At 55.1% G+C, this 15,591-nt stretch overlaps 1 long non-coding RNA gene across 1 annotated transcript; it reads left to right on the top strand.

The window, feature by feature from the left end:
• The first annotated feature begins 3,688 nt into the window (after window positions 1-3,688).
• Window positions 3,689-6,090, top strand: LOC135284843 (uncharacterized). Its single transcript, XR_010349958.1, has 3 exons — window positions 3,689-4,850; window positions 5,227-5,368; window positions 5,465-6,090. It is a non-coding gene; the product is annotated as an uncharacterized LOC135284843 (long non-coding RNA).
• Window positions 6,091-15,591: the final 9,501 nt, after the last annotated feature.

Below are 15,591 nucleotides of genomic sequence, written 5' to 3'. Positions count from 1 at the left end.
GGCTGACCTTGAGCAGCTCCTGGTGGGGCCCTGGGTCCATCCCCGGCTCCGGCACCTCCCGGTGGGAGCGGGGATGGAGGGGATCCAGGCAGGGGGATGGTCAAGGGCAGGCACCGACGGGTGGATCCTGCCCCAGCTGCGGGCTCAAAAGCTTCATTCAGCTTTATTTAACTGGTTGCCCCAACTGCAGACACGGTTAATTAATTTTGGACTCCTATTGATTTCCCATTTGGAGGAATCACAGCAGTGCTTTCACTCCAAGCCAGCCCCATTTTTATGGGTGAAAATGCTGTGATGCCTCCCCCTGGTGAGACCCTCTGCCCCCGAGGGGAGGGGGCTTGAAGCCTGGGGCTTGCCCAGAGCTGGGGCATCCTGCCCAGGGATGGGGGTGCCAGGGTTTGGAGAGCTTCTCCTGCCAGGCCAGGACTCAGCAGGCACCAGCTCCAGCTCCTCTTGGAGCTCCCCACAGGTGGGCAAGGCTGGCTCCTCACCTGTGGATAGAGGGGGCTCAGCACCCCGTGCTCACACATCCCCACCCCATCTCCACCCTCCTTAGCTCCCAAAGATGCTCAGGAGTCCAGCCCAGCCAGTGCAAAATGCTCTACAAAATGCCCAGGAGTGCAACTCAACCAGTGCAAAATGCTCTGCAAAATGCTCAGGAGTCCAACCCAGCCAGTGCAAAATGCCCTACAAAATGCCCAGAAGTCCAGCCCAGCCAGTGCAAAATGCCCTACAAAATGCCCAGGAGTCCAACCCAGCCAGTGCAAAATGCCCTACAAACTGCTCCTCCTGCTCTGATTCCACCTCCTGCTCCCCTAGGCTGGATCCACCCTGCCTTTAAACACCAAGGCAGACTGCAAAGATGGGACATTTCTCAAAGTCTGGCCTGGGAGATAGTTTCTAGCCCAAGCCCCTGTTTTGAAAGTGCCGTGACAGCGCTGCTGAGGAATGGCAGCTGAGATTAAGGAGGTGACAACTCCCCCGAGCTCTGGTCCCTTTGCTCGAGACAGACGTATTTAATTATGATAGAAAGGAGATCCTGGTGCGTGCTGCAAATACTTAAGGTGATTTGAAGCGTGAAGCTGCATAAGGTTTGTGAGATTTGAGGTTTCCAATCTGTTTGGGCTTGTTTAGACTGTTGCTGCTGTTTATTCCCTCTGTATTTTCACATGTTCTCAAGCACATGGGGACTTCAGGAGACAAGTCTGAAGATATCAGTGCAGAAAGGTTTTGATAACTTAATTTTCCGTTTGATGCCATCACTGGGAGTGATGGGAGCATGGGATTGGATGAGGAGATGGTAGCAAAGGAGGCATCACTTCTCTCCAGGAGCAGTTTCAGTCCCTCCTTCAGGATTCCTCTCTTGTGATCATCACTTTGCTGATCCCTTTGCTTTGGATTTGCCAAGGGCTTTGTAACCAGCTGTGCAAACACACAGGGCATGGAGAGGGTTTCCCTTGGGCTGAGACCCAGGTGTCCTTTCCCTGCCACAAAATTTAGGATTGACACCATGGCATCAGCAGAAGCAACAAGGACACCAATGGTCCTCCCAGGGCACCCGAAATGGGGAGGGGGTGCAGCAAAACCTCCCCTGGCCCTGCCTCCTGAGACACAGAGAGAGCAGCTCCTTGGTCACTTTTCTGTCCCCTGACCCAGCTGGCTGACCCCTGGATCCCAGAGATGCAGGGCTGGCTGGGGACCAGCCCAAGCCTCGTCCTTTTGCTCCTGATCCCAGCAGGAGCTGACCCACGGCAGATTCCAGAGCTTGATAAGAGCAGGTTTAAATCCTGCCTGGCTGGGAACGCTTCAGGCATTTGGAGAATATAAAACAAATGGCTTTCCAGTGTTAATATTTACCTGGGAGATCAAATGATTAAACTATAATCTGCTCAGAACTTTTCTTCTAAGTTGGCTTTGGAAATATTTATCGCATTTCCCTTCTGCAGCACCCCCAATGTCCTCCCATCCCGAGGAGACCTGTCCAATGCCACCAGAGAACATCAAACCAGGACAGTAGTGAGCGTGTCACCAGCCAGGACCAGCTCCTCAGCAGCTCCTGGGAGAGGAAACAGTGTGTAGGGAGCAAGGTGAGATGATGCCTGGGCTGTGGAGGTGTGGAGGATTTGTTTGTTTGGGGGATTTAAGCAGCAGTTTTGCATCCCTGGTTGCCATGGCAGCACAGGCGCTGCCTCGAGCAAGGCCAGCACCGGCCACACCCAGCCAGGCCCGACCAAAACTGCAAAAACTGCAAAAACCTGCAGCCAAAACTGCAGAGAGACCCTGAGCAGAGCAGGGAGCACACCCAGGGCTGGGCTGGGCTGGGACCCTGCCTGTGAGCGGGGACACACCGTCCCCACATCCCCAGGAGCTCCTTGCCAGCTCCCCAGAGCTCCTTGGCCACTGCTTCCCCCAATCAGGTCTTTGCTCACCATCTTCCAGAAGGTTCTGGGTCACTCTTTTCCAGAAGATTCTTGGCCTCCCCTTTTCTAGAAGGTTCTTGGCCTCCCCTTTTCCAGAAGGTTCTTGAACTCCCCTTTCTAGAAGGTTCTTGGCCAGCCCTTTCTAGAAGGTTCTTGGGCCTGCCCTTTCCAGAAGGTTCTTGACCTCCCCTTTCGAGAAGGTTCTTGGCCAGCCCTTTCCAGAGGGTTCTTGACCTCCCCTTTTCCAGAAGGTTCTTGGCCTCCCCTTTCCAGCGTCTCCTCTGCCCAGGGTTTCTGCTGGCCCCTGCTGCCTCCCCTGCGCTGCTCCTCAGCCATACCCAGCACTTGGACACCAATTAACCCACGGAAAGCCCTCACTTTCCTCTCCCCATGGCTGTCACCCCCAAGGAGCTGCCCCTGGCCCTGCCTTTGCTCAGCCCAGCACCAGGGGCTGCTCCCTGTGCTGCCATGCACGGCAGGGAGGCCGAGGAGCCCAAATTTCCCCCTTCAGCACATTCCTGGCTGCTGTTCCCTCACCAGAGCTGCCAGGGCCTCTGCTCCCACCTCCTGTCCCTCTCCCCGCCATGTGGAGTGCTTCTCTTTATTGTCCTGTAATTTTATCTTGTTAGAGAGGCGCTGGGCAGTGTTTACTTTGTTTTACTTTTGTGGCGCTTTTAATTCTAAACTCTCTTCATCTGGGCAGCACTTTATCAGCCATGGGAAGCTGAGGGAAGCTATCTTTCATCCTTATCAAAATTCCTCTCCTTTCATTATCTCCAGTGCTGCTACAAAGCATCAAAAGGGCATCTTTGTTCTTGCAATCTAATGTAATTCCAAATGCAGCAATCCGAGCCTTTTGAGGAAGTTCTGGGCACAAACACCCAGCCATTGCCTCCCCCACTGGCCCAGCCATGCTCCCACAGGGGCCCTGCAGCCGCTGTGGGACAGCACAGCGTCCCCACACCGCCCCACTTAGCTGTAAGGGGTGCAAAGCGGAGGAAAAGGACATTTTTAGGGCTGAAGATGAAGGGTGGGGACAGTCAGTGTGGGTCTCAAGCCTGATGTGACTCCATGGGGGTGAGAGTGGCCCTGGGGGACACGGGCAGTGCTGTCCCCTCAGCTGGAAGTGTCCCGGTGCCAGGGACAGGGTGCAGGTGTTTCCTGCTGGACGTTTCCATCTGCAGCCTTTGATCTCGTTGTGTCTGCCCCGTGAGAAGCTGTGCAGGGCCCGGGGGGGCTGGGGGCCATCAGCAGTGTGGGAGGAGGCTGCTGGTCCTGGCTGGCCACAGGGAGGAGGTGACAGATGTGGCAGGGATGGAGTCAGTGGCCAAGAGAGGTGGGAGCAAACCAGGGGGAGCTTCTGCCTGGGAGCATTTCCTGGGTGAAGGGATCACTGGAGAGGTTTGAGGGGAGTCTGGCATGAAATCCTCCTCCCTCCCCAAGCTCCAGCCAAAAGGAAAACCCAAGTTTTGCTCAGCGCTGAGAGCCCGTGCAGGATTCCCTCCCCACCTCAGAACCCCCCATGTCTTTCCCAGTGCTCACTGAAGCCCATCCTGCCACTGTGCCAGCCCAGCCCTCACTCAGCAGAGCAGACACCTGGAGCCCTGGTGCCCTGTGCCCAGCCCAGGGTGGCACAGGCACCCACCTTCCCCTTCCACACCCCCAGCCTGAGCCCTCCCCGGGCTCACCCACATTTCACCGATAACCAGGTGTGAAGGTGGAAAAGCTTTTTAAAGCTCCTGAAATTAAGGAACATGAGGGGGCTTCGATAGGTTTTGGAATAAATTGCCCATGAAAGTGCTGGGGAAAAACTATCTAGGGAAAAAAAGAGAGAAGGAGGGTGAGATAATGATATATCTAGGAAGTCGGGAAGAGGAGAGATCAGGAAGCAACTGGCTGATTGTTCCATAAGCACCTCTTAAAAGCAAACACAATAGACATGAGCAGTTTTTAAAATGACAGACAATACAATGGGAGATAATATATTTAAAACCCATATCAGTTGTTAACAGACCATAAAAACGCCGGTACATTAATCTGTGCTGTCTGTCACAGACTCATGAAGCAGCTGTGTTATTTTATAGTATCATTCCTGCGGGCTTCTCTGACACTTCCACAAATACATCTCAATTTATTTGGGTAAGAACAAATAGAAATATTGAATTCTTCTCACTCTGCTTCTTCTGCTTCTCTATTCCCGCCCCCCAGCCCCAACAACTTGAGGGAGACACTTGGTACAGCTTTGACAGTGAATTTTATCTGCCCAAGTGATTGGTTTAACAGAAATGCTCTGCAGACCCACAGCCATCCCACAAACTCACTGGAGATGCTCCCAGCCCTTCCCTGCTCCCTGGCACAGCCCAGGAGAGAGGGGAGCTCTGGCCTCCACAGCAAATGTTGAACATGAATTATTCCAGGCAGTGACACGTGGTGGGTTCAAAGCTCCACACAGGCTTTGGTGTGGGCCCTTCAAAGGAGGCATTTCGGGCTGGGATCCCACAGGAGGCTGCAGAGGAGCAGCTTGGGAGGCTGCAAAGTGGCTAATGAGGGTGGAAGGAGGGCAGGAGCCAGCCTGGGGAGAAGCAGGACAGGGCTGCAAGGGGCTGGGGAAGCTGGGGTGGCTGTTTTTAATACTGAACCCAGAGCTTTGATCTCCCTGAAGGTGTGAGCTGAGGGCAGGGGCACTGTGCCCACCCAGCCTGAGCCCCAACCTCAGTGCCATGGCCCTGGCAGGGGCTGGTGCTCCCAGGGAGCCTGTGGGCACTTCCAGCAGCAGCAAAAGGAGGGCAAACCTCTGCACTGGCAGGAAGGAGAGCACCCACCCAGCAGCCCCCACGGGTGAGAGGTACCTGGAGCTCATCACCTCCCATTTGGATGTGGCCCCATCAGGAGAGCACTGGTCATATCTCCATCACTGCCCTGGGAGAGGGAAAACCTTCTGCAAAAAGGTGGGAACAGAGATGAGAAAACAAATTATTATTATTATTATTATTATTATTATTATTATTATCATTATCATCATCATCATCCTCTTTCTTCTGCAGCCACTGGATCCCAGTAGCACAGCAGAGCTGGGTTCCAGCCCTTCCTCTGTGCCCTGCCCCACAGGAGGAAGAACACACCTGGAGAAGGATTGCCATCCACCCTGCCAAACCAACACAATGCCCTCCCTTTGCTCAGAAAAATCTACAAATAATCATCAGTCAATCCCACAGAACGGAAACAGTGAAACAGTGCTGCTGGCCCTGGGCCTGGATTCCCAGCCCGAGCCTGTCCCTGCTATTCCAGCTCTCAGAGCTGTCACTCAGCTGCAGTTTCCCACTCTGGGAGCTGCGAATCCTCTGCCACTGTCAGGATATCATTAACCTTTGCTTGGATTTAAACGGGCTCTTCCTGCCAGGCAGAGCTGTGCAGTCATTCCCTCCCAGCCTCCTTCCCTCCTGCAGCTTTGGGCAGCTCTGGCTCGGTCTCATTGGGATGTGGAGCCCATGGCCACACCTGTGCACACCTGTCCCAGCCCTTGGGACATCCCATGGTGTCCCTGGACTGTCTCCAGCAGCTCCTTCCTGTGTTGGGGACACATTGACTGGGACTTTGCCCGAGGGATCGAGGGACAGCACACAGGGGATGGCTGCCAGGGCCACAGGGCAGGGATGGATGGGATTTTGGGAATTAGGAATTGTTCCCTGGCAGGGTGGGCAGGGCTGGCACAGGGTGCCCAGAGCAGCTGGGGCTGCCCCTGGATCCCTGGCAGTGCCCAAGGCCAGGCTGGACAGGGCTGGGAGCACCTGGGACAGTGGGAGGTGTCCCTGCCATGGCAGGGCTGGCACTGGGTGGGATTTAATGTCCCTTCCAAGCCAGCCCATTCTGGGATTCTGTGACAGCCATGGATAAATTGCAGCCTGGGAGTTGCTCTGTCAGGCTGCTGGCCAGGCTTAACCCTTCTATTAAAAAAAAAAAAAAAAAGAAAGCAAGAAGAAAATAAATAAAAGCTAGAAAAGCAGAAAGCTGCTGAGATCAGGCTGTGGGGGAGCAGCACGGAGCAGATCTCACCCTGCAGGGCTGGGAGCACTGAGATCTCCACGGATTACTGAAGGGACGTGGCTGGGCTGGCCCAAAACACTTTGCCATGGTCAGGAGAGGCCAAACGCATTTTGGGGCAGAAATTGGCAGTTTGGTGATGCAGTTACAGTTCTCTGCCCACGTGTGCAGGACTCGTCTCCCCACGGTGCCATCCTCCCAGATCGTTAGAAGAAAACAATTACTATGCAAATCTTAATGAATCAAGGCCACAACCCACAACTGGGAGCATAAATATCAAAGTGCAGCCTTCGATTGAAGGCAGAGGAAGAACTGTAATTAATTCCACCATGAACCAAGAGCCAGGCTGAGACTCAACATGGGCAGGACAATCTGGATGTGCCCAGCCCCAAATTGGGGTGCTGGACCCCGTCCTGTCCAGCCAGTGCCCCTCCAGAGGACACAGCTCCACAGTTCTGGATCTTGGCTTCCAATTCAGAATTAAAAGGTTATTTGAGACTTTGCCAATTGCTTTTAATCTGGTGATGAAAGATGATGATAAATCTTAAGAGACCCAAATTAATAGAGAGGAAATTGATTTTGTAACGTGTGGACTTGTTTTATTAGGCTCCTGCAGGCTGGATGGGATTGGGAAGGCAGCGCTGGAGGGCTGGGTGACAGCTCTGGCAGGGCTTTGCCATCCCTGTCCTCACAGCCACCACCTCCAGCCCATCCTCACGTGGATCCAGGCAGACCAAACCCATCTCCTGCCCTTGCCCCACAGCAGCCCCCAGCCCTGGCACGCTGGGGTGGGGGTGACCCCACAGGTGCCCAGACCCTGCCCCATCACTGCCTCGTTCCATTTTCTTATTAAAAGCAGTAAATCCTGATTCTTCTGGCCCTCCCCAGATTGCCCCCAGACCTGGAGCGTGACCTTCTTGCTGTGAAGATCTCCACTGCTGCAGTGACATCCTTGCAATTAAGGGAGCTGGCAGCCCAAGGGCCGGGCGCGTCTGCTTATTAATTATAACGAGGTGGTGTCGTTCATTAAGAGCTGGACTGCATTCATCAGGAGAGAGGTGGAGTGCTGGGCGGCGTTAGGGCTGGGTTTTGTTCTGGGAGGTGGCAGAGGAGCCCAGGGATTTGGGATGGCTCTGGGCATTGGGCAGGAGGGAGATGAAGGGCTGGAGCTCGGGGAGAGAGAGGGAGCAGGGCTGAGATCCACGGCACAGGCTCCCCCCAGCAAATGGGTGGACGGATTATTATTGCAATATAATTTGAGCAAAGTATTTTCCTAGGATCTAGAGCATTTGCTACAGTTAATTGAGATCCCTAAGTTCAGTGCCTTTCATTATTGCAGAGCTCTGGAGCGGAATGCTCTCAGCTAATGATCAGAGCAAGATGGAAAGGGCATTTATTGGGGCTGTACCATGCAGCTGGGAGGGGGAGTGTCAACAAACACACTCTGACCCTGGGCCTGGTGATGGGAGCCTGCAGAGAGCTGGGAAAGCCTTGCTGGGCTGCACGGAGGGCTGCAGCTGGGCTTGGTGGGGTCAAGGGCTGGCATGGAGAACTCCACCCGTGCAAATTCCCAGGGGGCTGAGCCCCACAGCCGTGCCTGCAGGGTTTGCTGCTGTCTGTGTGTCAGGGTGCTGCCCCCCTGCCCACCTCCCTGGGAAGGAGGGGGACTGTGCCCTCCAGCAGCCCTGGAGCCTCGAGGGTCAGCAGGACTTTCCCTGCCTTTTCCCCCAGCTGCCCTTTCCAGTTCAAAACCACACTTCTTTCCAAGCAGCAGCTCCTCTCTGCCTTCCTCCATCTCAAACTAATCTAAACGAACCACAGGAGCAGTTATCCTAATAACCTCCACCCTGCTGGAGAAATAATTGCTGCGAGTCCAGAAATAAATGTTAAAAAAAGTAATAACAGAGCTCAGTAACTGACTGAACTCATGGGATGGGCAGCAGCAGCAGCTCTGGCTCTGTGTGTCACCATCCCCTGCCTGAAACCCACCAGGGACAAGCTGGAATTCTAAAAGATCATCCCAGTCCAGCCCCTTCTACTGGACAAGGCTGCTCCAAGCCCTGTACAACCCAGCCTTGGACACTTACAGAGCTCAAAGTCAGTTATTGAACCCAAATTTGTTTCATCCTTTTCTAAGGGCTGCACACAGCACTGCAGGTCAGGGGGAAAGCCCAGTGTGGACCCTGCTGGGGGACAGGCAGGTCCTGCCCCTGCCTGGACACACCAAGCCCTGCCTCATGTTCATGCCCCTGGCCTGTGCTTTATGCCCCATATTTGTGCCACAAGCTGACCCCCGTGCTTGTGGGATCAGCAAAGTACAAACCAGAGGCTTGTCCTGAGCCATGGTGCAGCCACAGCCCCTCCCCAAAAAAAAAAGGGGGGAGTTTTGTCATCAATCAGGCTGCAAAACCATAAAACACCAGCGGCCTGGGGAGTCTCCCCCACTGCCCCGAGAGCCTCCCCTGGGAAATCTGAGCCCTCAATCATTTTGATGTGTGCACCTCGGCGCCTGTCATCCGTCCCACTCCACCTGTGCACAGCAGGCTCCGCTTTTCATTAGAAATAAAAATAACCCTTGTCAGAAGGTGTTTGGGCTCTTTCCGCGCTTGAACGCCGAGACGGCAGATGAGTGTCGGCTCAGCCGGGGCCCCCTGGCAAGGCTGGGAGCTGGAGAATTTCTCTGGAGTTTTTCTAGGTTTAGCGAGGTGGAAAATAGACAAGGAGAACACAAAAGCAAAGGCCGTCACTCAGGGTAACTTTATCTTGAATTAATCCTGCCAAACCGTGGCAGCAAGGGAAGGGCTGGGAGGGGAAGGGAAAAACAAAATCAAATGTAATATAGAGGAAGTTCTCATCAAACAGTGTTTTTTCCTCTGGCCAGAGTGTCTGGCAGCTCCAGCCCTCTGACACAGCTCCCCAGCTGCCAGATTTTGGAATTTTTTTCCCACTTGCTCAGCATGGGGCCAGGGTGGTGCCCAGCACATCACAGCACCCGTGAGCGAGGGATGCACCAGGCAGTGCAAGGCTTTCAGCAAGAACACAGCTCCAGTTTCCTTTCAGAGCCAAGAGTTGGGTGGGGTGGAGGATCAGCCCCAAAAATGCAGGCTGGATGGTGCTGGGGGATGAGGGAAAGGGGGATGAGATATGGGAGGGATGTGGAGCTGGGGATTTACGTGGGAGTTTGGGAGAGCAGAGGACTGAGTTCCTTCCTTCCTGTGCCATTCTGCTCTTTGGGAATTTTTAGTTTAAAAGCACCCAAGAGAAACACCACTGGATGCTTTGGCACGAGGCTGCATCTGGGGATCTCCTGCTCCCCTTCTCCTTTAACCACCACTCTGCTTTCCACCAATGCTTTTATTTTATTTATTTCCCCTCCCAGCTTTTTCCAAGCACCTTCAGGTGGTTGCTATAGCACCTCCTGTGCCAGAAATGTCCTCCTTGCCCACAAATCTGAGTGATTTCAACCCAAAACACTTTGGGGGCTGCTCAGGGGCCACCTAGCCACTGGCTTCAGGGTGCAGTCTGTAGTTGTGGTGCCATCAACCCCCTCTCCTAGTGTCTATTTCTAGCTAAATAGATTCTCATTGGAAAAAAAGAAAATAAAAAAAAACAAACCAACCTCCTGATTGCTGGAAAATAAAAACTACACATCTGCCTGGGGTTAGCAGGGTGTTATTTTAAGGCAGATCTATTTTAAGGTGGTGCTGGTGCCAAGGGAAGTGAGGCAGGGTGTTGTGTTTGCACGGGGGAATCTGTGTCACTGCCACTCACAGCACCTGGAGTCCAGACTTGTTGTCCCTGACCCCCACCAGGGCTGAGAGCTCTCCCAGCGAGCAAACTGGGACCAGTGTGGGAGCTGTGCTGGGCAGTGGCTGCACAGGGAGGGGTGGCTCAGCCCCGAGCTGCTGCTCTCCCTGTGCCTGTGGCACTGCTGGCAGTGACATTGCCTGTGACACTGCCTGTGACACTGCTGGCAGTGACCACTGCCTGTGTGACACTGCCTGTGTGACACTGCCTGTGACACTGCCTGTGACACCGCCTGTGTGACCCTGCTGGCAGTGACACCGCCTGTGTGACCCTGCTGGCAGTGCCCACGGCAGTGCCAGGAAGGTGACATCCTCAGCAGGCCAGGAGGGCAGCCAGCCTCGAGTGCCACGGCTGCTTTTAAGCAACACCAGGGCAGAAGAGAGCTGCAGAATCATCCCAGCAAAGCCTCCCAGTGCTTGTTCCCTCCTGTCCTGGCCCGATTCCCCGGGACATTTTACACCATGCCGGGTGGGGGGTGCCAAGGCAGCAGCTGGGGGGCCCTGTGACACAGCCAGGGGGCAGAGGGGGCAGGGACACATCTGGCAGACATGGGGCAGCTCGGCCTGAGCACATCTGGACAGATGAGCAGGGTCTGACAGAGCTGCTCAGGCAGGAGCAGGGATGGGCAGGGATGGGCAGGGATGGGCAGCTTTAACCCCGCGGGTGCCGCAGGGAGAGCTCAGCTGGGGAAATGCCAGGGCTGGCTCTGCTCTGGCTCCCCTCCTCCAGCCTGCCTGGGTGACCCTGGGGTGGACAGGGCAGTGCCCCCAGCCCCTGAGCCCCCTTTGCAGAGGGTTCTGACGCTGGAAGCCATGCAGTGGGATGGACAAATGGACGACGGGCTTTGGGAGCTGCTCCAAGAGCTGCTGGCACGGCCAGAGGAAAATCAGCCAAGCCATTTGGCAAGCAGCCAGGTGGCAACTTGAAGCTGGAAAGGGGCTCAAAACTTGAAAGATTTACGGCCACCCTGCACTCTGAAACCTTTTTACATGATTAGAGTGATGGGCACAGGCCGGGAGGAGCAGGACTGCTTGTACCCAGTGTGCAGCCATGGGGCATCCAAGGCCTGCTCCAGGGAAGGGCAGAAACAGCCTGAGACCTCTGCAGGGCTCTCAGAAATGCCAGAGAGAGCATCCCGTGTGCCCCGATGGCATCCAGGTGTATGGGTGGGACTGGCACCTGGTGGGTGCTGGGGACACAGGGGGTCACCCCAGGGTCAGGAATGTCCCTGGGACTGGCACCTGGTGGGGGCTGGTGGCACAGGGAGAACATACCAGGGTCAGGAATGTCCCTGGCACTGGCACCTGGTGGGTGCTGGGGGCACAGGGGGTCACCCCAGTGTCCCTGGCACTGGCACCTGGTGGGTGCTGGGGGCACAGGGGGTCACCCCAGTGTCCCTGGGACTGGCACCTGGTGGGTGCTGGGGACACAGGGGGTCACCCCAGTGTCCCTGGGAGTGGCACCTGCTGTACCTGGGGGCACACACAGCACAGCCCCACGTCAGGATGCACGTAGGCACCGTGGCATCACATGTACATGTACATCACATGTACCAACCTGTGTCATACACAGCGTGCCCAAGGGTCAGGGCTGGCGTGTCCCAGTGATCCCACAGAGATGTTTCCTCTGGGGTTATCTACAGGGCACTTCCCAGCACTGGCACAGAAAAATGACAATTTTTTTCCTGCTCAGTGACCAGGCTGAACTTCCCAAGCTGTTTGAGTGCCTGTGCGTGAAAACTTCAGCTCATTAATTAAGCCCAGAAAATTAGAAACTGACCTAAATATAGCGGCCCAATGAGACTGAAAAACGAAAGGAAAACATCCTTCCAAGTGCCTCGCCCGCCCACCCGGCTGCGCTGGCAGGGAAATAAAAGACAGAAATTCCCTCTAAACTCTGCCTCCCCTGTGCACAAGCAAAGCGTCAGGACCCACGTTGGGGAGAAATTCAATTTGAAAAAGAGCTGTTTGTAAAGAGGTTGGTCCTGTCTCCCACCCTGCTGCTCTGGGAAGGAAGGAAGGAAGGAAGGAAGGAAGGAAGGAAGGAAGGAAGGAAGGAAGGAAGGAAGGAAGGAAGGAAGGAAGGAAGGAAGGAAGGAAGGAAGGAAGGAAGGAAGGAAGGAAGGAAGGAAGGAAGGAAGGAAGGAAGGAAGGAAGGAAGGAAGGAAGGAAGGAAGGAAGGAAGGAAGGAAGGAAGGAAGGAAGGAAGGAAGGAAGGAAGGAAGGAAGGAAGGAAGGAAGGAAGGAAGGAAGGAAGGAAGGAAGGAAGGAAGGAAGGAAGGAAGGAAGGAAGGAAGGAAGGAAGGAAGGAAGGAAGGAAGGAAGGAAGGAAGGAAGGAAGGAAGGAAGGAAGGAAGGAAGGAAGGAAGGAAGGAAGGAAAATATATAAAGTTATCTCTTCCTCCCGAGGGCTGGCAGAGCATTAAGACCTCATTTATTTGGCACAGGGGTCACGGAGCCCCATATGGCACATCTCATTCAGCCTCAGTAGACTCTTTCCTATTTTATATTCTGGATAATTTAACCCACTTCAAACAAAAGCTTCTCTCCCTGCCCCAAGCCCAGCGATTCCCCACCAGGCTCTCACACTCCAACAGGCCACAGCCCTGCAGAGAGGAATCCTGAGGATCAGAGCTGGGTTTTTTTAGCCACGGGATCATGTTGCAGGTCACATATCCCACAGGACATGTGCACACACACATTTCCTCTGGGTGGACACACAAGGCACCAGCTCCATCAGGGAGCTCTGCTGACCAAAAGCACCGCAGGAGGTGATGGTGGAGCATCATTTGCTCCTGCCCACGACAGTGTCAGCCAGCTGCCACCCCGGGGTGACATTAGCGTGCCCTCGGCGCTGAGCTGGCCCTGCAGAGCCCGGTGTGGGCAGAGCAGCCAGCCTGGAGAGCGGCAGCGGGCTCGCTCCCCCCGGATCCGGGCTGCCATGGTGATGAGGGCTGCATGAGCACCGGGCATCCTCCGGCCGCCATCCCGGGCCGATGGCAGCCTCGGGGCTGGATCTGGGGCCGAGCCCTCCAGGAGGGCTCGCAGGGATCCCCTCTCCTCCCGCGGCCCCTCGGGCTCGCAGCCCGGGCTGGGGCTGGCCCCGCTGCCATGCTCTTCCCTTTGGAACTGACGAACCCATTTCTCTTCTGCTTCCTCCCTTTTTAGTTCCCATGAGGACTAAACCCCAAGTGGTGAGAGCTGCGTGACGCCCACAAACCCGGCAGGGGGGTCCGAGCAGCGGGGCTGGGGTGAGTCAGCCACAGCAATACCTGAGCGCCTCAATTAGCAGCAGCTCCTGAAGGTGAAATGACTAATGACTAATCTCCCCGCACCGTTCCATCCAGTTTTGTTCTCGTTTCATTCAGACAAAAAGCCTCGGCCGCCTGCTCCGGCTGGGGAGGAGCGAGGATAATGAGCAGTGAGTGTAATTCCCGCAGCAGCAGCAGCGGGGGTGGCTCTGCTCCCGCCCAGCTGCCCAAAGAACCTCGATTTTGGAGGCAGCTCCTCGGGGTGACCAGGCTGGACGTGGTTTGGGACAGCCTGGTCTAGTGGAAGGTGTCCCTGCTCATGGCAGGGGGTTGGAACGAGAGGATCCTTTGGGTCAATTCCAACACAAACCGTTCTGTGATTCCAGAGCCTGAGCACAGGGGAGGAGGAACGGGGCCACTGGAGCTCTGCGGGACCTTGGGGTGCACTGGAGAAAGGGACTTAGCAATGATTTGGCTCAGTCCTGCAGGATCCTTCTGTGCTGAGCTGGGGAAAGTGAGTGTGGCTTGGGAACAAGCCCAGGGGAAGCAGGAAGATGAGGACAAAGCACCAGGTCCAGCTGGTGGTTGGGAAGTCCCTCTGGGAGGTCCCCCCACCGTGCTGTGGCTCCCCATCAGCTCTGGCTCGTGGTGGGGAAAGCCAAAGCCCAGCGTGGGTGAGTTTGGACCTTCCATCTGGAGTGGGTTCCATCTGCGGCGAGGCTGCTCGCAGCATCCCACACAGCTTTTCCTTATTTAGCCCAAGCCTTTTTTATCCCACACTCTCCTCTCCCCACACCGAAAGCGATCTGGATGCAGCTACCACAGCACAGAGGGTGAACTGCAGCCCCAGCGAGCAGCTGGGCTGGGAACACCCTGCTGCAAGTGAACCCTGCAAGCAGCTGGGGGGTTATTTCCCCAAGAGAGCAATTCCTGTGTGTGTAACAAGTTCCTAGCAGCGCTGGGCATCAGGGTGCTCCTGCCCTCATCCACAGCACCCGCGTTTGCACCCAGCCAGGCTGGAAACCAAAGAGCTGTTTTAGGCTCCAAAGCTCAAAAGATTCATCAGGATTTTATAGCTTTTGCTGTGCAGTTACGAAACGGTGACCACAAGCCAAATGCTTCTGTCCTTTACCTTCCCGCAACACCGCTGACTTTGGTGCAATAGAGAGCCAACCTCAGCCTGTCATTTTTCACTGCACAGACAGAACTCAGCCCATAATGTTCTTGATAAAGCAAAGTACCAATGACACAGCTGAAAAACATCAGCGGAGCAAAGAGCGGAGAAAACTTCCCTGGGCTTCCATATGGCATCGCTCCATCTTGGACGGCGTTGTTATTATATTTCATCCAGCTTTAGCTGCTTTCTGTGCTATCTGACGCGGGGAAAATGTTGGTGGGAGGACTCCGGTGCAGACACTTGGATTGCTCTCCCACCGGTGCCTGCCACATTTGTATTCTCCCCAGGACTGCGCCATTTTCAAAATGTTTTGTTAAGTTAATTTGTATCCGCAGCCACTTGTGAATTTTTCAGATTATTTGATCTGTAACTGAACTAACATGAAGAGTAACTATTGTTCTGCAGGAGCAGACGGTGCGGAAGCGTGCCTGACGTGTTTGACACGTGCCTGTCTTCCAGCCCCGAGAGAAGTCCCCAGGCACCAGCAATGCTGCTGGAAACCAGGCTGGGGATGGCACTGTGTCCCTTCAGTGTCCCTGCACTATCCCTTCAGTGTCTCTTCAGTGTCCCTGCACTGTGTCACTGCACTGTCCCTGCACTGTCCCTGCACTATCCCTGCACTGTCCCTGCACTGTGTCCCTGCACTGTGTCCCTTCAGTGTCCCTTCAGTGTCCCTGCACTGTCCCTGCACTGTCCCTGCACTGTGTCCCTTCAGTGTCCCTGCACTGTCCCTGCACTGTGTCCCTTCAGTGTCCCTGCACTGTACTGTGTCCCTGCACTGTGTCCCTGCACTGTGTCACTGCACTGTGTCACTGCACTGTGTCCCTGCACCGTGTCCCTTCATTATCCTTGCACAGAGTCCCTTCAATGTCCCTGTACTGTACTGTGTCACTGCA

Source organism: Passer domesticus, chromosome 21 (genome assembly GCF_036417665.1).
Source record: "Passer domesticus isolate bPasDom1 chromosome 21, bPasDom1.hap1, whole genome shotgun sequence".
Lineage (NCBI taxonomy): Eukaryota > Metazoa > Chordata > Aves > Passeriformes > Passeridae > Passer > Passer domesticus.
Note: the sequence above shows the minus strand (reverse complement) of the source record. Positions and strands in the feature narration are given on the sequence as shown.